The 22,597-nt window shown below is 41.7% G+C and overlaps 1 long non-coding RNA gene across 2 annotated transcripts in view; it reads right to left on the bottom strand.

Annotated features, from left to right (window-relative positions):
• Positions 1–22,597, bottom strand: part of LOC116747427 — a 124,888-nt gene that overhangs the window by 16,686 nt on the left and 85,605 nt on the right. Inside the window, exon 4 of one of the 2 annotated variants that reach the window (XR_004348036.1) lies at positions 20,714–20,882. The exons of the other annotated variant lie outside the window; for it this stretch is intronic. This is a non-coding gene — a long non-coding RNA (uncharacterized LOC116747427). The remainder of the gene's footprint in view (positions 1–20,713; positions 20,883–22,597) is intronic. 2 annotated transcript variants of the gene reach the window in all.

Raw genomic sequence — 22,597 nt, forward strand, 5'->3', positions numbered from 1 at the left:
AGTGGTTCTCACGCTTAGTGCATCAGAATCACCTGCAGAGCTTGTCAAAACCTGCTAGGCCCCAACCCCAGGGTGTCTGACTCAGTAGCTCTGGATGTGACCCAAGAATTTGCATTTCTAACAAGTTCCTAGGTGCTGCTCTTCCTGCTGGTCCCACAGCATGCTTTTGAGAACAGCTGCCCTAGAAGAGAGCTGACGAAAGTCACCAGGAGGTCCCCAGCTCGTAATGTGAGGCTGTGAGGCTTGAGCTTGGGGCCCAGGAAGGTTGATGTGGGGTCCAAGTCCCGGGATGGTTAGCAAACCATTAGCAAAGTGAAGTAGAAATCACTGGATTTCAGTTTTCATATGTTATCACAAAGTAAATGCTTGAAATTAGTGAGTTGCTTTTAGTTGAGGATAATAAATATTTCTTGAGCATCTGTTATGTGTCAGCCCCTGTTTCAGGCTCTTTAACTAATGTTTTTTAGCCTTTTAAAAAAATTTATTGAAGTATAGTTGGTTTACAATGTTGTGTTCATTTCTGCTGTACAGCAAAGTGATTCAGTTACACATATATAATTTTTCATATTCTTTTCCATTATGGTTTATCACAGGATATTAAATATAGTTCCCTGTGCTATACAGTAGGACCTTGTTGTTTATCCATCCTGTATATTATAGTTTGCATCTGCTCATCCCAAACTCCCAATCCTTCCCTCCTTAACTAATCTAATCTTAATGCTTATAGCAACATCTTTGTAAGGTCGTGTTATTACACCAGTTTGCAGAAGAAGAAACTGGTTAGTTAGTTAGCTGAACTACAGATTAGCTGAACTACAACAAATGGCTACAACAAATGCTACACCATTAAGGTGATAAGAATCCTTACAGGAGATGAGTAGAGAGCATTGGTTTACCCAGTCTAGTAAACTATTTCCAGGAGAGCTCTGGGGGTCTGGGTTCAAGTGACAGGAGGCTTTCTATAGCAGAGCCAGGGTCAGGATCAAGATCACTAATGTGGCGCTGGATGATTTGTGGTTTGCACGAAAAATAGCCAGCATCTGCGACACTGCTGCAAGGGCTTGGGCCCAGCAGTTGATAGGAAACTGCCCAAGAACTGAAAACCTTCTCGGGTTTCTCTGGCTATTTGGTGCAAATTTCATGAGGACGCAAGGAGAAAAGAGTCTATCCTTTTTAGCATGTAGGTTACTGAAGAAGATACAAAATCCAGGGAATTCTGTCAGTGGCCTCTAGCTAAATAAATCCCAACAGAGCCTGTGTGTCCTATGCTGCAACCAACGGGAGCACGAATCACACTTTATTGTGATACTAAGGAAGAAAAGCAAGGGTCCACCATTTCAAATTGTGATCTTTGTTTTCCTAGTTATTCATTGGCATGAATCAACGTAGAACCCATTCCTTAGCAGATTAAAAGGTTACATTCGTTCCCCAACCGGCTAGTCTCTACATGTTCTAGCGGAGCTATTGGGGTTTGGTTATTACTTTGATTCGAGTAATGTCATAGCCATGCTCAGCATGAGAGAAAGATGTGAGAAAATGCAAACCTTTCTAATCTAGGAAAGCAACTGCCATAAAGAACATGAGAGAGAGAGAAAAAAAAATCGAAGCTCAGCATTTGCCCAAGCAAGGGAGATACAGCAGGTTGAAAGTGCTCCTTTACACGTGCATATGGGCAATGTTTTCTAACTCTGATGAAGACACAGTCGTTTGCATTTTTCAACCGCAACAAGCTGCTTTGACTTTGTAGGATTTCATGACTCATCATCAGTGAAGTTGATGTTCCTCGGCGTTTGTCCTCCCCACTCCAATAAGCATCTTCTCTCCAGGGTGAAGTCAAGGCATGGGTGCACCAGCTGCAGTGCCCACACCTGGGAACGGGGCTGGGAACCCCCGTCCACCCCTTGCCTCTGGCCCCAGGCCTCTCCTCCAAGAAGTAGCACCATCTCCGGTTCTCAGTTCGTATTGACTGTGATGTTTCTCTCTCTCTCCTGCTCAAAAGAAAACCTCTAAACTGAATTAGGCTGAACCATTTTGTAGGTAAAAAGTGATCAAATATCAGCCATTTCATATAGTTCAACCTCATAAAAATGGAACAATCCGACTTCAGCTGTATACGGGAAAGGGCTTTTGAGAGGAAGGAGTTGGAAATATGGGGCAGGTACCCACACCCCGATAAGAGGGCTTTAGGAGATTTGGGGGTAGAAGGGGAGGCTCCAGGTCACCAATGACATGAGGCCATAGCATCTTTATCTTAAAGACAGAGGAAATTCCCTGACTCAGCCATTCCACAGTTGCAATTGCCCCTGTTCAAAAAGTAATTGCGACCCCAAAGGATAAAATCCCTACCAGTTTTTCTTTCTATGGGTGGAGTGAGCAGCAATTAACCACTAGGAAAATCCTCAAGCTGTCACATTTATTTTGGTCTCTGGCCTCTAGGAAGAAGGGCAGAGTGAAAGGCCTGATGCTGTGGGCCCTCTGAGGCTGGAAATTAGTCAATAAAATGGTCACAGCCACGAGCAAAGAGCAATGTTTTTCCTGCAGGTTCTGCCACATTATGGCTTGAGTGTAGGCAAAGCTGTGGGGCTACCATGGCAAAGGTAATGTATAGTCATGTCTAAAGTCAATTACAAAAGGCGTAACGTGAGGGCTCTGACACTGGCGTGAATCTCCACCCCTGCATCCCTCAAGTGGATGCTTCTTACTCACATTTTTTCCAAAAAGCTAGAAATTAGAAATGGCTCCAGGATAGTCACACGTTTCTAGCTTTCACTTAAAAAAAAAGAGAGAGAGAGAAAGAAAGTAAAATGTGCGGTCTCAAAAATACATTGCTGCTGCACAACCAAGAAGGAAGTTTAAATGACAAAAGATTTCAGGCCTGAGAGTGCATGTGCCCCTTGCAAGGAGCTCATTCCTGACCTGAACAGCCCACCCTCAGGAGGTTGCCCTGGCAATTCTGAGAGGAGGGCAGCAAGGGAGAGCCTCAAACCCCCATCCCCGGTAGCACCCCAAAGCCTCTGGATGAAGTATCTGAGCCACAGACTGACACATGGGGGAGATAATGTGTGCTTCAAAGCCCTAGAAACACAAAATCATTGTTCCCCTAACATCAGAGCAAGACCAGCAAACTCCATTGTCTCCCTTGCATCCCTGGGCTTTGTTATATCTGAGACTTGAGATGGCTTGGCTGCCTTTTCTGCAGTTGACATTTTTTTAAAAATTATTATTCTAATGGAAAAGAATATGAAAAAGAATATATACGTATATGTATAACCGAATCACTTTGCTGTACATCAGAAAGTAACACGTTGTAAATCAACTATATTTCAATTAAATAAATACTAATTATTATTCCCTTAGCAGATATAGTATATTGAGAGATTACATACATGCTCTGTGCCTCAGTTTTCTCATCTGCAAAATGGAGATAATAATAATACACCCCTCATAGGCTGGTTGTGAGGCTTCAGTGAGTTAGTAAAGTGTTTAGAACAGTTTCTGGGCCATAGTTAGCACTTAATTTTAGATATCATCGTCATAATAATATTTAGTTATTACTATTGTAAATACTACCACTTCAATATTATATCAGGTACTCTCCTGGATAAGACGAGATTCTCTGCCTCGAAGGGGCTGCAATCTGGCAAGGAGGAGGCAGAGGCATAAACAATTAATAGCAATATCTATTGTGTGATGCCTGCTGGACCAAAGGTATCCAGAGTAATTAATCTAGGCAAGTGGGAGGAGAGTAAGATGCAGGGAATGGAGCCACAGATGACCTGAGTGTGTGCTCACTGAACCTGGTGAGAAGTGTATGCAAAGGTCAGGAGAGCCTAACCAGGGTCCCATGAAAAGGTATGAACAGTCCTTTGTTATCAGGTTGTCAATCTTCCCTGAGCTAGAGATACACAAATTCTATCCACTCTGCCAAACACTTGTAACAGAGAGGCAAAGGATCAGTAGGGGCCCCAGAGGGTATAACAAAAACCATCCACCTCAGTAAAGGGTACAAACAGTGTGCCTCATCAGGGAATACAGCCAGAGGGAACTAACCTGTGAGTCTCCACATGAACTTTGATGATCCACCCCCCGGCCCCACCAAATTCCATGAATCTGATGTTTTCACAGAATAGGAAGCATTCAGCTGTTGCTGTGAAAACATCATGGGATAGGAGGTGGGACTTCCACAGTGGCTGTATAAGGAATTCAGCAATGCTCTCCCCAGAAAAACAGTGATAAAACTGGGGGAAACTGTTAAAAACAACAATAAATTGAGAAGCATTTATTCAATAAAATCTACTGAATCTCAGTAAGAACAATGGGAGCCTGCAACATTTGAGCCAGGGACTGCTCCCATCCCCGCCAGCTCTGTATTGTGGAAGATCTATTCTGGATGCGTAAGGCAGCCCATGAAGACCGGCAGCTCCCACCCTCCTTCAGTTCTGGTTCCACAGTGTGGAGGTTCCACTTTAGGTGGGGTGGCACGTGGCCAGTGGCTCCCCTCTGCACGTCTCCCCTACAGCTCCAGATCTGTAGCACAAAGGGTTGACTCTAGCAGGGAAAAGCAGGCCAGGAAGAACAGTAGCCCGTATATGTCCCTATGGCTCAAACTCTCCTTGGGGTGGGGGGAGATGATAGGGCATGGGAAACTGTGAAGGCTGGCAGGTCTGAGGCTCTGCCTAAGAGGGATGACTTTATTCGGAACAGAGCGTGGAGAAATTTATGCCCAGGAGTAATGCTGAAAACATTAGAGATTATACTGGCTAGAAATTAGAGAAGACTAACAGCTACATCATACTAGGACAGGCAAAAAAATGGCAGACCAGCCAGAAATTTGACAGGGAGAGCCAGGAAAAAGATAGGCAAAGAGCACCCTGCTAAAATCATACTCTTCTTTGGTGCTCCAGAAAACTGCATGCATATGCAGGACTGTGCCCTCTTAGGAGCATCCAGAAAGGGTACTTGTGAGCTTCCAGTCCCTGACTGAATGTGGAACATACTTGTAAAGTCTCTGAACTTTGAAAGCAGTCCCCAAGCCACACACAGATCCAACAGCAAAGGGTGGAAGGCTTACTGGCTCAGGGGGCATAAGCTCAACCTCTGGCCAATCACTGACTGACCAATAAGCTCTGCTGACCACGGATGACCTCCAGGATGCCAGGCTTAAAATAAGAATAAGGAAAAAACATGAGCAGTTATATCACAAGCTGCACACTGCAAGAGAAATAGATTTTACAGAATTAGTCCAGGCAAGTCACTAAACAAATAAGCAAACGAACAACATAAAATAAGCAACAAGAACAAAAAGGCTGGTAAGAGGGGGGCAGGAGGGAAGTGGACCTGGGTAATCAGAATCCAGAGTTAATCCAACATATTCTGTAAAATGTCCAATTTTCCCCCAAATGGTAAGATAGTTTAAAAAAAAAAAGAAAGAAAAAAGAAAGAAAGAAAAGAAAGAAAGAAAGGAAAAAAAACAAACAGGAAACTGTGACCCATGCATAGGGCAAACCAGGCAATAGAAGCTGCCACTGAGGGGGCCAAGATGTTGAACTTAGTAGAAAAATACTTCAAAGCAGCTATTATAAATATGTCCAAAGACCAAAGGAAAGCATGTTTTAAAAAATTAAGGTATGATGACATGGCTCATGAAATAAAGAATATCAATAAAGAAATACACATTTTTAGGGAATTCCCTGGCAGTTCAGTGGTTAGGACTCCATGCTTCCACTGCAGGGGGCCTGGGTTCAATCCCTGGTCAGGGAACTGAGATCCCGCAAGCCATGCCATGCAGCCAAAACAAAAAAAAGACACATTTTTAAAAGAACCAAAGAGAAAAGTAGCATTGAAAAGTATAATAACTGAAATGAAAAAGTTACTAAAGGAGCTCAACAGTAGATGTGAGCTGGCAGAAGAAAGAATCAAGGAGATTGAAGATAAATCAAAAGAGATTATGCAATCTGAAGAAAAGAAAGAGGAAAGAATGAAGAAAATGAACAGTCTCAGAGACAGTTGATATCATTAAGCACACCAACATATGCATAATGGGAGTGCTGGAAAGAAAGGAGAGGGAGAAAGGGGCAGACAAAATATTTCTAGGAATAATGGCTGAATTCCAAATTTTATGAAAAACTTCTAATTTTTGATGATGAAATCCAATCAAGAAAATCAATATATACCCAAAAGAATTGAGAGCAGGGTCTCAAAGAGGTAGTGGTACACCCATGTTCATAGCAGCATTATTCACAATAGCTAAAACATGGAAGCAACCCAAGTGTCCATCGATAAAAAAATAAGCAAAATGTGGTATATCCATACAATGGAATATTATTCAGCTTTAAAAAGGAGTGAAAGGGACTTCCCTGGTGGCGCAGTGGTTAAGAATCCACCTGCCACTGCAGCGGACACAGGTTCGAGCCCTGGTCTGGGAAGATCCCACATGCCGCGGAGCAACTAAGCCCGTGCACCACAACTACTGAGCCTATGCTCTAGAGCCCATGAGCCACAACTACTGAGCCCACGTGCCACAACTACTGAAGCCCACATGCCTAGAGCCCATGCTCCACAACAAGAGAAGCCACTGCAATGAGAAGCCCGTGCACCACAATGAAGAGTAGCCCCCTCTCACCACAACTAGAGAAAGCCTGCACGCAGCAACAAAGACCCAACTCAGTCAAAAATAAATAAATAAATTTATTTTAAAAAGAAAAAAGGAGTGAAGTTCTGGCATGTGCTATGACAAGGATGAACGTTGAGGACATTATGCTAAGTGAAACGTCAGTCACAAAAAGACAAATACTGTATGATTCTACTTACATGAGATACTCGAAGCATCTCATATTTTGAATACTTTGAGTAATCAAAATCATAGAGACAAAAAGTAGAATGGTGGTTTCAAGGGCCTGGGGGGGAGGCGGAAATGGGCAGTTATTTTTAATGAATAGAGACTTTCAGTTTTACAAGATGAGAAGAGTTCTGGAAATTGATGGTGGTGATGGTTGCACAACATTATGAATGTATTTAATACCACTGAAATGTACACTTTAAAATGTTTAAGATGATAAATTTTATATTCTGTGTATTTTATCACAATAAAACAATGGGACAAAAAATCATGGGATAGAGGCTTTGCTGCAGATTTCCTAGGAGAAGGTGTATAACACAAAAATTCCATGCCTGCCCCATGTGACAAATAACTCCTTAATGCCTGAGCTGGCTGTCCTGGGGGACAACTTACTGGAGCACTTTGTGGGTAATTTTCCCACAGCTTCACCCATTTGCTTCTCACAAGACCCTGAAAAATAGAAAGGGTAGTAATTACAAGCCACACCATGATTGGTACAGCACACTCCATAACTGACTTGTCTGCAATGAACTAAGACCAGAGTCAAGGACAAGCAGGCCACTTCCACTCCACACAACGTGCTCAACCTACTCCCCTCTCATCACCACGGAGGACACAGAGAGGCCCTCTGAACTGATTGTCTACACCAAGGTCTGCAAACCTTTTCTATAAAGGGCCAAATAGTAAAGAGTCTAGGCTTTGTGGGCCATATGGTCTCTGTCACAACTACTCTGCCATTGTAGCAGGAAAGCAGCCATAATATGTGAAGAAATGGGAGTGGCTATGAGCCAAAAAACTTTATTTACAATTGGTGCAGCCACTATGGAAAACAGTATGGAGGCTCCTTAAAAAACTAAAAATAGAGTTGCCATATGATCCAGCAATCCCACTCCTGGGCATATACAGTAAGTCCCCTACATACAAACGAGTTCCATTTGGAGAGCAAGTTTGCAAGTCCAATTTGTTCATAAGCAACAGAGTTAGCCTAGGTACCCAACTAACACAATCAGCTATATAGTACTTTACTGTAATAGGTTTATAATACTTTTCACACAAATAATACATAAAAAAACAGATACAAAAAATACCTTTTTAATCTTATAATACAGTACCTTGAAAAGTACCATAATACAGTACAACAGCTGGCATCCAGGGGCTGGCATCGAGTGAACAGGGAAGAAGAGTTACTGACTGGAGGAGGGAGAGGAGGTGGGAGATGGTAGAGCTGAAGGATCGTCAGCAATAGGAGACAGAAAGCAAGCTGCAATTTCACTCATGCCTGACGTTGATGGCACAGGTTCTGGTTCCTTGCTGGATTCAGTTCTATCTAGCCTCTTGAAAAAACGATCCAGTGATGTCTGGGTAGTACTGTACCAGCTATACCACCACTGCCTTTACACTTGCTTTCAGACATCCTGGGCTTGAAATAAAGATACTGTACTACTGTACTCTATACAGTACTGTACAGTAAAGTACACAAAAGCACAACCACTTGTAGAGGATGCACGCACGCTGACAGTGTACACCAGACACATGAACTAACTTACGTGACTGGACGTGCGAACAGCCATTTGCATCTCTGAAAGTTTGCAACTTTAAGGTTCGTATGTAGGGGACTTACTGTATCCGGAAAAGATGAGAACTCTAATTCAAAGAGATACATGCACCCCAATGTTCACAGCAGCACTATTTACAACAGCCAAGATACGGAAGCAACCTAAGTATCTGTCAACAGATGAATGGATAAAGAAGATGTGGTATATATATATATATACACATATATATATTCCATTGTATATATATGGACAATGGAATATTACTCAGCCATAAAAAAGAATGAAATAATGCCATTTGCAGCAACACGGTGGACTAGAGTTTATCATACTAAGTGAAGTCAGTCAGAAAGAGAAAGACAATTATCATATGATATAACTTATATGTGTAATCTAAAATATGATGCAAATGAACTTATTTACAAAACAGAAACAGACTCACAAACACAGAAAACAAACTTATGGTTACCAAAGAGGAAAGGGGGTGGGGGAGGGGTAAATTAGGAGTTTAGGATTAGCAGATACATACTACTATATATAAAATAAATAAACAACAGGTCCTACTGTATAGCACAGGGAACTATATTAAATATCCTATAATAAACCATAATGGAAAAGAATATATATATGTGTGTGTATATATACATAACTGAATCACTTTGCTGTACACCAGAAACTAACACAACATTGTAAATCAACTATACTGCGATAAAAAATTTTAAAAAGAAAAGAAAAAAAACTTTATCTACGGAAACAGGTGGCAGACTGGATTTAGCCCAAAGATCCCAGTTTGCCTATCCTGGGTCTGCATGCTTGCCATGCAGGCAGTCCCACCAGGACCCTCACCACTAAAGAGTCAGCTCCTTGATGCAAAATCTCTTACTGTGAAATTGTCTCAGGGTTGCCTTGGGCATAAGGAACACCTGGCTGCTCGTGGAACTAGCCGCATGCTGCTCAGGGCATCTACCATTCTCCTTGTCCCAGCCCATTTCCTCTCTCATGCTCCCTGCTCCACTTGCAAGTCAGCTCTCTTAACTCCCTGAGGGAGACTGTTTTCTGATTCTCTAGGATCTCACTTCAGTCTAGATTGTATTCCCCACCCTCCTTTCCACTGTGCTTCTCTGCTCCCCCAAAGTACAAAGATCACCTGGGCAGCTAAATCCCACTGATTTGCCTCTGATCAGCCAAGATGTTCCTCTCCTAGCGCTCACCACAGCTCTTCTATCTTTGAGTAAAGTGGCATGCCCCTGGAGCCTCAATTTCTTTGTTTTTTGAATGGTATGTGATACCTCAAACTTTTATTGAACAAATTTTGCATGTAACATAGTACGAATTGAAGGTGTACATTTATATACTGTAATATGTTTGCCCATGTATCTCTATTTATCACATTATATAATTACAGCACAGTATTATTTTCTATATTAATTATACTGTGCATTAGATCTCTATGGTGCATTTACTATTCTTTACAAGTCTGTACCCTTGAACACCATCACTCTTATACCCCTGCCCCCCATTCCCTGGTAACCACCATTTTACTGTTTTTCATAGGTTTCACTTGTCTAGATTCCACATACAAGTGATATCATACAGTATTTGTCTTTCTCTGTGTGACATCCTCCTTAGCTTAATGCATTCAAGGTCCACCCATGTTGTCACAAGTGGGAGGATGCTTTCGCATCCCGGAGCCTCAGTTTCTTTCAACAGCTTCCCTTTCTTTCCATGCCGGCTCTAATCAGATCACTGAATTCCATAGAAATGGTGGTCTATTATCAATTTTTCATCGAATGAGCATTTTCAAAGCCTCATTCATTCAGCCATTTCATCATTTCAGCAAACATTGATTAAGTCCTTGCTATGGGATGAACAAGACAAACATAGCCCTGGCCCCTTTGAAATTAGCAGTCCAGTTTGGAAAGCAGGTCAATAGGCAATCAGAACAGAGAGGATCCTGGGGGAAAGTGTAGGAGGAGTGCCTAATTCCATTTCTTAATCTGTTTTCTCTGTGCAGAGTAGGATAAAACAATATAATCTTCACTGACCCGGGGCAAGGCATCCGGCTTCATCAGTGGGCTTTTTAACAGGAAGACAAGCACTGCTGCTTCCCACACTGGGCCTATCTTTTTGAGTGTGCAGGAGTATTCTTGAACACATAGCAGGTTTGTATTCCTTTGGGGTTTTTTGCCAGCTCTGGTTGCTGCCTAACAGCACTCACACCAGAGGTCAAGGGACCTTCCAGGTTCCCTGCATAGCCAGTCCAATCCTTGGCTTTAGCCTTTCATAAGTGGGGGAGAAACGTGCCCAGCTCTTAGACTGTGGATCTCAGCATATTAAGGGTCTGTAGAAGCTCTCCACGAGTTATTAACTGAAGCCCATGCAAAGAAAATAGTACATTGGAAAACTTTCTGTTATGTAGGCTGGCTACCATGGTAACAACAAATTTCTCCCAGATCTGGGCGATTTTAAATGCAAAGTGGATTGAAAAATCTGTTTGAATTTACAGGATTCAAAGCTTCATGGAGGGTCACAAGGTGGTAGGCGCTACAGATTAACCACACAGATAATATTGGTATCTCCATTTGGTAAATTGCTTCTCATTGATTCTACCTTACCTGGCACATCAGGCCGCCCTCTGGCCATTTCTCGTAACAGAAACAAAACAAAGCAAATCCAAGCCTTTTTACATATGCAGTGAAGGCTGTTTCTCCACAGAAACATTTGCTCAGAGTCCAAGGCTCTGCCCCATGCTTGAATCCACTGTGTAGACTCTGGCAGGGGCCCTATGTCATCAACAGGTTGATGGACCTCATAGGAAATGTGCTTGTTTGCCAATTAGGCTAGAATCCTGGTTCACCTCATGGAATGGTGGGGTGGTGGTGGTAAGCACTGGGTCTTTTAAAAGTTATTTGTATTTTTTAAATCCCTGCCATAAGTGTATTAAGATTTTAGTGGACATAGCAGTCATAAAATATTCTTAAGACCCAATATCGTGAATCAGGGATATCTGGAAATGGAAAAAAGTATAGGGTCTTCAAGTCAGACAGAGAAAGACAAATATCATATGATATCACTTATAGGTGGAATCTAAAAACATGATACAAATGAACTTATTTACAAAACAGAAATAGACTCACAGACATAGAAAACAAACTTATGGTTACCAAAGAGGAAAGGAGGGGGAAGGATAAATTAGGAGTTTGAGATTAACATACACACACTACTGTCTATAAAGTAGATAACCAACAAGGACCTACTGTGTAGCACAGGGAACTATACTTGGTATCTAGTAACAACCTATAAGGGAAAAGAATCTGAAAAAGAATAGATATATACATATGTACAACTGAATCACTTTGCTGTACACCTGAAACTAACACAACATTGTAAATCAATATTTCAATAAAAAAATTTTTAAGTATAGGGTCTTCAAATAATCATGGTCAGAATATTTGCTTAAATGCCACACACTTGTTGATGGTTATAAGTCGTGGGTACCAAGTTTTGCTTCACTCTTAGAATAGTACAAAGATTTTTGAATCAGACTGCCTAGTTCAGGCCGGGGCTCTTCTGCTACTGCTTATGTGACTTTGGACAGGCTACTTGGCTTTTTTAGCTTTAGTTTCCTCATCTGAACCTACTTCACAGGGTTGTGAGGATTAGACAGGGCTAAGTACATAGCACCTGGCACATTGGCTAAGATGCAATACAGTGTACTTTGGAATGGAATGGTTAACATAAATCCAGAGGTCTATGAGAGCAAAGAGGAGTCTCAGACTGAAAGGTCTGAGACTGAAAGGTCTCTTACAAGCCTTCCTGGGACCTCAATTGTGGAGAGATGGGAGAAAGCTGGGACCAGAAAGCACCAATGGAAGAAGAAGAGAGAGAGTTGGGGACAGCATCACAGAAAAAACTTGCCATTAGACTGTGCACATCAGGAAGGTGGAAACCAGGGCTGCTTTATGTCTGTGTCCCCTGAACAGGCTGAGTACTTGAGCACAGTAGGTGCTCAATGTCTGCGGAATTGAATAGAAATCATTGAACTGAAAGGATCTGGAAGCCTCCCAGAACTGGAGTCAATGCAAGGGGAAACAGAACAATTCTGTTGCCAGAGCATCAGACTGACGCTGGGAACATTGAGTCACAATCACGGGTGTTGTTGGGGTCATTTATGAGGTGAGTCATAAGTAATCTGTTAATAATAAAGTATGGGATGTTCTGAATGATGTGCTCTTTCACAGATTAGAGCAGATTCAAGGTTATCACTATAGCAATGATGTAGCGCAATACGCTTTATCGAGTGCGTTTGCTTGTGGGGGCGTTGTACACCTGTATGTGCTGACTGCAGAATAGGTCAAAGCAAACAAGAAAAAATAAAAGCAAATGAGAGTCACTGACTCAGACTGCAGGAGAGGTGGGCCCAGTTTGATTTCCAGTGTGAACCAGAGAAAGTCAATTCCTTTCCTCCATCTTTCCCCCCAGGACCCAGGGTGGGTGATGCTGCTTTTACAGGAAACGGCAGAGAAATGACATTTAAAGGTTGATTTTAATAATATAAAAACTGAAACCATACCATTCATATTTTCTTAGCACATTAGACATTACAAATGCTTTTGTATGAATTATCACTTGTTAGAGGATCAACTTGGCTTAAGTGAATGGCCTGTATTTGAAGGCTGACTATGACAGCAAGCAGTGTAAACATTGCAGGGATATCGTCTAAATGAGATCTGAGAGGTGGGGTCTTTATCCATGGAACACACACCAGCTTTGTGTTAGGGATTTCATGATCCACATCTTCCCAACGGCTCATCCCACACCCAGACATATCTCCAAATATGGGAAGGAGGGAGGGAGGAAGGAAGGAAGCAAGGAAGGGAAGGAGGGGAATGTTTTTCTTTTGTTTGTCTTGACAATCAAGCAATCTGGGGGGAAGCGGTTGTATCTTTTGGTTTTCGAACCCAGTTTGCCCTCCAGTCTCACAAGGTAGGTAAGAGGAGAAAGGCTTAGAGGCTGACCATGGAAACCTGAAATTCACAGTCAAGATAGCATCACTCTCACAAAGCCTTTTCCCTGTTCTCCCACTGAGATTCCTATGGGCCACGCTGGCCCAACCAGCCCTCAGCAGAGGTTGGTTCCAAATCCCCTGCCACCATGGGTTGCTTGTCACACCTAGATAGGGCCTATGACTTCAAACAATGACCTTTTCAACTGGCTGCTCTGCTCCGCTACTTAATTACACAGACTATGCATTTATGGGTAAAAGGAAATGTGTCTCCATATACAATCACTGAGTAAGGGAGATATGGCTGAAGCCTTGATTCCTATTTTAGTGAACATGATTTACTCTGATACCTGCATCCCATAAGAGGAGGGTAAACCTCTTGAGGTCACTGATCATATCTCATTGCATTCTTTACAATGAATGCCTTGGCCAGTGCTAGACACATAATAATAACAGGTATTAACTCAAAAGAATTAGCTGTAGGAATATTGGCCTTGTTTCGTTTTATTCACTTCTTGTTGCTAAGTGTTTGTTGCTGTTATTGTTATTTTAAGGTTATTTCTCTCCCCGAATGCTATCCTTTTATGGGGATACCCAGAAATGAAATGATATCGTGGCTACCTATTAAAAATAAATAAATCAGCAAAGTAAAACCCAGGGAGGCTGTACTTAACACCGCTGTAAGGTACACTTAAAAATGGTTAAGATGCAACAGCTGTTATATTTAACCACCATGCCAGGTATTTTTGGAACCAAAATAATGTTAAAACAATTAAATTTGTTAAATATTAAAAAAAGATGGTTAAGATGGTAAATTTTGTTATGTTTTTTACCTCAATAAAAATAAAAAAACCCAGGCAGGTTGAAGCCAGATGTCTCACTTCTTGCACGTGCTAAAGGATGGCACAGGGCACTGTTTGCAAGGGGCAGTTACACAGCCATAACCCTCGTATCCAGTAATGTATTTACAATGAATCTTTTGCAGCAATAGATCAAAGAACAGCTTTTATTGACCTATATCCACATTTGACTGTACAGCAAATTAGCACAAACACACACCCAGAGACCAGCTTCAGTTTCCTCTTACCACACTGGCTCTCTAAAGCGAAATAAATTTTCTGTCCTAAAAGCAGAGTTTTGCAAAGCGGAAACTTCTGAAAAACAAGCATTTGTCACTGAGGTTAACAGGGCTCAACTTGAAAAATGACCCTTTGGCTCATGAGAAAACATAACTCTCTCCTAAACTACTATGGGTGAGAAGGGGTGCGAGGGGGGAGAAAAACAGTGGGAGTATGGAGAAAAACAGTGGGAGTATAGAGAACATGATGAATGAAGCAAACAGAAAGACACATATATGTGCGTGTGTGTAGACCCGTGCACAAAACGTCCATTATTTGCATGTTTCATTTCCAAAGGTCCAGATAATGTCAGGTAAAAGTGTAACTTATGACTCAGTCAGAGCCATGCTTTTGCTTTGATAAATCAATGTTAGCTAAGTCAATTAGGGTGGAGGTGGCCAAAAAAAAAAAAAAAACCAAGATGATAAGTGGCAGATGCATTGTTCAGCGGAAAGACAGAATAAGGTAGCTCTCACTTTGAAGAACTGAGTTCAGAGGTTTCAAAGTGCACACAGGAAATGCTCCAACAGCATAAACTGTGCCCCAAGCATCATTCCAGCAAACTTTCAGCCCTCCACATGGCTTTATCTGATCGCCCGATGCTCTATCTCCAGATCCAAGGTACCCACAAAGAAAAAACGCTTTGTGATAAAATCAAGAGCTCAGGGCTTTGATCACCTTTCTGATCAGTGAAGACTGGTAGGTGTCGAGATGAGACTGTCAGATGGTCAGAATCTGGTAGGTTCTCCTGAGTTATTGGAATCTTGATTTTTTGTTGGTTTCTGGTTCTGAATGTACTTAGGCACACACAGTGACTGTTTTCATCACAGATATAACAAGTTAACTACCAAAAAGGAAAAGGACATAGAGCTCCAAACCAGGCCTGTAAAACATTATAAATTCATCTCTGGCTCTCAAAGATATCTACAAGGCAATATTTTGGTGATGATGAATATACACTGAGCCTTGGGTACCCCTTGGACCAAAGGCGGAGAAAACCCAGCATTTAGGGCATCCCATTTTGCTTTTTTGAGGTGTTTTTTTTTTAAGGCACCAATTGAAGTAGTATAAATTAAATCTAGAAGACCAAATTGTGAATGCTACTATTTCCCCAACACCAAACAGTATCCACAGAACAGAGAGGTGGAATTGGATGAAAAGTCTTCATGTAAGAAAAGCAATGTTCTTTTCTCTCTGCTACTCTGTGGTTCGCCCTCATTGTGTGGGATTTTGGGCCTACGGTTAGGAGAAGAAAGTGTATACTTTGAGGATAACAGCAAAACAGCGACAAACACATTTTGTGGGAGAAGAGAATACATTAATTGTATATCAGGCTTGAGAATCAGGTACTACAAGTTAACATGGAAAGGTTTCACAGAAAATTGTTTATGTCAGAGGAGATGATGTCCAAGCTTTCAAACATCCTGGCTGTATAAATCTTCAGGGGAAATCAATGTAGTCATCACAGATAATTCACAAGAAGTAGTTTGTGATCATAATTGAATACTTCCACAAATGTTTTCTTAAGAAAAACCATAGAAAATGAAGTTAGTCATAGAATAACTGGATACTCTAATAAACATATACCCCTCAGAAATGTTCCAGATACAAGATCTTGCTGCTTTCCTTATATCTCTTTAACCTGTGAAAAACTCCTCTTCTTTACAACTTATGTGTCAGGTATTGCAAAACTCAAAATATGCACTTTTGCTGAGGCCACTGATCATAAAGAGAGAAAAAAGTTGTTGGTAGCAATGCTGTGGTTTATCACATGCTATACAGAACCAGTGTGAATTTCCCTTATTTGATTTATAGAATTAAATTGTAAACATAAAATTCAAACAACAGCCCCCCGATGATTCCTCTCTTTGCTTTTCTCTACTTGGTTTCACTGGGACACTAGCCTACTGCCTCCCTCAGACACCTCAGGAGTCCCTGGGCCTCTGTTATTAACCCTGAAGGCATGAAATGGAGAAGTCATTTTCTTTAATTGACCATGACTTTATAGTCAGTGGTCTATAGTCACTCTGTCTAAGCAGGCCCATGTGGGAGAAAGGAAAAAATGAATTTTCCAGAATAATGGGAAAGTCTGAATCCAAGGAATTTTCCTGGACTGCTGGGACTCAGTAAGGCAACACTGCCAAGGTACAAAGCAGCAGCCCTCAGGGCAGCACACTTTAAACACATGGTTATGAGGGTCTTACCAGCTGTCTTCCAGAATAAGCAACATGTTAGAGGAGCCTCTATGGAGATCTCTAATTGCTACTCAGCCAGCACAATGGTAAACCATATGTTTAATAGAAATAGGGGGAAAGAAATCCAATAACTCGTTTCCTGAGCAATCAAACAAAGTCAAACAAAGGAATACTAATGGTGGTATAGCTGAGGAAAAATTTTCTCTACCCTCTTAGACTCTGTTCTTGGGGCCTGTGAATTAAACTGACAAAAGACAGATTAACGGGAGAAAAGGCATATGTTTCTTTATCGATGCTAATATTTTTATGTGCACAGGGGCTTCATAGAAACAAAGTGAAACCCAAAGGCAGTTAGATCTTTTAACAAAGGGCAATAAATTGTGGAGAAATGATTAGACAAGGAAAAGGGGTTTGGGTTCTTAGGGGCAGTAAACTGTAGGAAGGTGACTAGGAAATGTATGGTAGATAGGGTTGTTCAGTAGGATCTGTTATACAGACTCAAGTTGCTCTCTGATAAGAGTCTTGTCCTCTTCCTTGTATAGAAGAGGGGGACACCTTTACAAATGGAAGTTCATGTCACTTTTACCATGGGAAATTTATGCCCTGCTTTTAGGCAGAAAGGGGGAGTTCTTCCTTTGCTGCTTCTCAACTGCCTTCAACTCAAATCATCTTTATGCCAAAATGGCATATTTTAGGGTAGCATCCCCTTCATTGGTGATTATATCTATGCCTGCAAGGCAATCGATTTCATCTTTCCTTTGCAGACGGTAGATAGCAACAGGACACAGGAACCAATGAGAAACTCCCAGGAATTTGAGGCACAAAAGTGGGTTCACATCTCATTACTCCTTTCTCCATCTTCTTCTCTCCCTCAGTCTCTTTTCAGAATACAAGATGCTAAACTTTGACTTTTTCTTCATCCCGCCTCAGGATGTAGCTTTGGGGCAACAGGGGCAGCTGTGGCCTACAGGTAATGCTTGATCAAAGATGCTCTTTCTCAGGCCCTTCCTGGAACTCCTCCTCCTTGACTCCCATCCCTGCTTTTGGCTTCCCCAGGCCTCTGAGTCCTCTACTCAAATGGCGGAAGTTGGCCTCATCTACCACGGCCTCCGGATCTCTAGGCTATGCTAGGAAGTTCACTTCCTTATTCCAGTGATACAAGTATTATATTTTAAAGCCCTGTAAAACATTCTGATGCCTCTCACTGAAGGGGATCAGAATATGACACCCCAAATTATGCCACTTTGGCATAAGGATTATTTTGAACTGAAGACAATTGAGAAAAAGCAATCACAAGAAGAGTTCTCTCACAAGTTTCCCTTGTGAACATGTCCCCCTTCTCCATACCAGGAAGAGGACAAAAACACATCACTGAGACAGAGAAGGTACCAAGATGAGTCTGCATAAGCAAACCTGTTAAATAGCCTTTGTCCACCATTAATTTCCCCCACATATTTCCTAGTCACCTTCCTACATTTTATTGCCCCTGAAAGCCCAAACCCCCTTTCCTTTACCTAGTCACAGTTTATCACCCTTTGTTAAAATGGTATATAAGCACTCAAGCTTGATAAATTTTTTGGGATTTCACTTCTTTTCTGTGAAGCCCCCATGAATGAAAAACATATTAACATCAATTTCTCCTGTGAATCTATTGTTTGTCACTTTAATTCGCAGGTCCCAGCTATAGAACAGAAGAGGAGAGAGTAAAAGTTTTTCTCCCCTAAATTACTGTCTGTCTCACTGTCTGTCTAGTTGATAAATATGTGTTGACTGGGACTTTCATCGTGGTCCAGTGGCTAAGACTTCACACTCTCAATGCAGAGAGCCTAGGTTCAATCCCTGGTCAGGGAACTAGATCCCACATGCTGCAACTAAGGGTTCGCATGCCACAACTAAAGATCCCACATGCCACAATGAAGATCCCACATGCGGCAACGAAAATACTGCGTGCCACAACTAAGAACTGACGCAGCCAAATAAATAAATTAAATATTTTTTAAAAATATGTATCGACTGACAGACTGCCAGGAGAGTCTACATGTACCAGAGCCTGTGACAGGTAAGAGCTCTCAGCTCAGAGGCAGCTGTGCCATGCTCATATGACAGAGCTTGGCAGCAAGTCTTAATGATTAGCCACAAAAGGAAAGTGCAAAGGGGCACAGTTTTTCTTTAGAGAGCTCCAAGATACCATCAATCTCTGTCCCAGCCTAGGGAAATCTGGAAAAAAAAAGTGCCTCAAGCACTAAGGAATGGGGAATGCAGGGGCAAAATGGGTAATGAGTCAGAAAGGAATGTCTGCTAACCCACACTCACATATCTGCATGCCTATGTGAAGACAGCCCTGCATAAATTCTTTTACCCATACCATGTACTTCTGAGGGCATTTTTCCACGTGAGAATCTGCCCTGTGCTTTACGGAACAGTAAGTAGGTCACTTATTTGCTTTCGGATGTAACTCTGCAGAAGTGTGTTGTCACTGTGATATCTTTTTTTCTCTCATGCTTTCTCAGTATCACCAGCTTTGGCGTTCTTCGTTAGATAATAGATTGAAATTCATGCAGTGGCCCGAAAATCACTGCACCAGAGGAAAATGGGGGAGGAGGTGGTCAATCAAAGCCTGGGCTAGTGGGTTTGGTGTTTTTGGTTGTTTGTCTTTAAATAAATGAGCCTAGAACAATATTTCCCAAATTCGAAAACAGATGCTTTTTAGAGTCAATTTCTTATGCAACAATATAAAAATAAGACATTAAATCCAGGAATGAGAAGTAATTCTCCAACATGGTTTTGTTTTGAATCTCTACCTCTTCACTTAGATACAGGTTTGGGGAAAGAGCTCCATCTAAAGAGCCCATATTTCCATCTGTTACTTTAGATATCAGGTCAGAGTTAGTACTTTTAGAAAGCTTGACAGATCTCTTTGATGCAACAGGGGAAAAAAAGACATACTTTTTAAGCAGTAGAATCCAAGATATCCCTGCTCTTTGTCTCCATGATGCAATGGGTCACTGTGGAGACTCTCAGCAAAATAAGCCCAAAATGGCCATCAGGATTAAGACATCTGCTGGCCAAAACAGCTGCAGAGCAGGTGGGTTCTCCATCCCAAGTTCCCATTCTCCTTGTGATTTCTCTTTAGTGCAAGAGGTGTGACAGAGAGCAAGATGACATGGGCAAAGCAGCATCTTCGTCATCCTTCTCATCTTGCCAAGGAACAACCCAACCAGGATTCTATGCATTTTTATGTGACAAAGAAATAAAATAAGGTAGAAAATTGTGGAAGAGGGAAATCAACTTTGGCCAAAGGTTCTCAAGCCCACCTCAGTCTTTGGTTAAAAAGTACATATACAGTTTTCGGGGGGGGGGAGCGCGGAGACAGGGCAGGGGTTAGAGGTAAGCAGATAGAGGGGACACTTCTCTTAAGGCAATATGTAGAAAGCAAAATTTCTTGCCCTTGTAGAGAAAATTCATACTTCAGGGGAACTCTTTATTGCCTAAAGCACTTGTTTCCTACAGGAGCTATTCTATAACTCTGTAAGTTGTAGAGAAGGGATAGACATGTGAATTCTGTCCTGCCTGGTTCAACTTACCTCCTTCACTGTGGGGGGCTGGGGGCGGGGAATGTTTGCCTCCATTTGTAATTCATTTCAACATTCTTTACTCCCTATAAATCTGGGCTGCTTCTTTTTTAAATCAGTTATAACACGTGCCTAGTTCCCTCAGTTATTACGAGTAAAATAAAATCTTTAACACATGTTCATTTTTATGTCTGTATAAGGATCAGGATTTTACCTTTTTTCTAAAAATTGTCTTGGAACACCCTTGTAAGACTTCTTTATTGGGTAGCAGCAGAAGGAAACGTGGTGGAGCCCTTCAGGCTGCAGGAGGCTAGCACGGGGTCATCTGATCTACAGGTAAGGGGAGCGAACTGGCTCTTCTCAGGGGACATGCCCTTTCTCCCCTCTAATCTTACAGGTTAATACCACCATCCAAAACATGAATTTAGTCACCTTTCAGGAGAAGGCATCCGTTCCATTTTCGAAGGCATTACTTCTGGCTCCTCTCTCCACTTGCAGGTTTCTCACGCTCTCGATTTGCAGATCGCTGTGTGGGAGAGCTGCAGCTTCACCCAGTGGGCAGGGCTGGGTTTCTGTTATCCGGCCTGCAACCCCCTGCGCTCTGCCAACACACAATGATCAGTGGCATTCCTGAAATTCCTGACATAGCAGAGAAGCCAGGCTTGGCCCTGCAAACGCCCTTGAACTGTGGTTCTGACCCTAATGGGGCATTTATCTTTTATTCACAGCCAGAGGTTAGGACCTATTTATGTAAATCCTCCGCCAAGGGTCAATTCATCTTGACCCCCTGGTTTTCATTTCTCTAATTGTCTCAGGTATTTTTTAGACCCCTTGGAAACTCTTCATTCAGTGAAAAGCTTCGGGGTCAGTAAGAATTCAGTTACAAAGGGAAGGGGTGGAGGGCTGGAAGAGTTGAGAAGGCTTCCTTTGAAGTGTTCTAAGAAGCTTTCAGAGGCCACCCAGTTGACAAAGTAAAAACAGCAATGACCTTATGCACCCCATTTTATTCACGAAAAGTAAGCTCTCTTGAAATGGTATCCTCACCTAAGAAGTTGCTTAGAGCACACATTGTCCAATTTCAGTTTCCTAGAGCACATATTGTCCAGTCACAGCGGTGGTAAGAGGTTGGGAAAGGAGCTATTAGAATGGAGGGCCTCTGGGCGGGCACTGGCTCCGAAGACAATTGTTCCCACTTAATGGGCCCCAGCATCCTCCTAGCTTTGCATTTTAAAAGGAGGCCCCAGAATAGTGAGAAAATACTTTATTCCTAAGAACCGACCCAGGTTACAGGGATTTCAGGCCACATGGGAAGCCAGCAGGGGAGATATTTAGAGGTCAACAGGTCTTTGGGGGGCCCTCAAATCATCTTGATTGAGAGCCTTGTACTCTAGCTTCCAACTCCCAGTAATGAAGACTTTGAGGGAAGGAATCAATTGGAAAGCAGCCCAACTGTTTAACAACCTTGACGGCGAATTTCTCCTTTTCACTAACTGGATTTTCGCCTTCTGTACTTTAAGCCTGTTGAATTTTTCCATTTTCAATTGAGAGTTGGTGGGCAGAATCTTCTCTTTAAAAAAAAAAAAAACTTTTTTCTTTATTTGCTGTCAACATTTTATTATGAAAAATGTCTAACATATAGGAAAGTTGAACAAATAGTACTGTGAACACCCCATATACCCACAATTTAAATTCAACAAATGCTGACCTTTTGGTATATTTGCTTTATCTATATACACACTGTACATACATATTTGCTTTATGTATGTATATACATTTTTTGCTGGTCTATTTAAAAGTACACTGGAGACCTAAATGTAAGACCAAATACTATAAAACTCTTAGAGAAAAACATAGGCAGAACACTCTTTGACATAAATCACAGCAAGATCTTTTGGGATCCACCTCCTAGAGTAATGAAAATAAAAATAAACAAATGGAACCTAATTAAACTCAAAAGCTTTTGCAAGCAAAGGAAACCATAAATGAGATGAAAAGACAACCCTCAGAATGGGAGAAGATATTTGCAAACGAAAAACCGACAAAGGATTAATCTCCAAAATACACAAACAGCTCATGCAGCTCAATATCAAAAAAACAAACAACCTAATCAAAAAATGGGCAGGAGACCTAAATAGACATTTCTCCAAAGAAGACATACAGATGGCCAAGAGGAACATGAAAAGATGCTCAACATCACTAGTTATTAAAGAAATGCAAGTCAAAACTACAATAAGGTATAACCTCACACTGATTAGAATAGGCATCATTAGAAAATCTACAAACAATAAATGCTGGAGAGGGTGTGGAGAAAAGGGA

Source organism: Phocoena sinus, chromosome X, assembly GCF_008692025.1.
Source record: "Phocoena sinus isolate mPhoSin1 chromosome X, mPhoSin1.pri, whole genome shotgun sequence".
NCBI lineage: Eukaryota > Metazoa > Chordata > Mammalia > Artiodactyla > Phocoenidae > Phocoena > Phocoena sinus.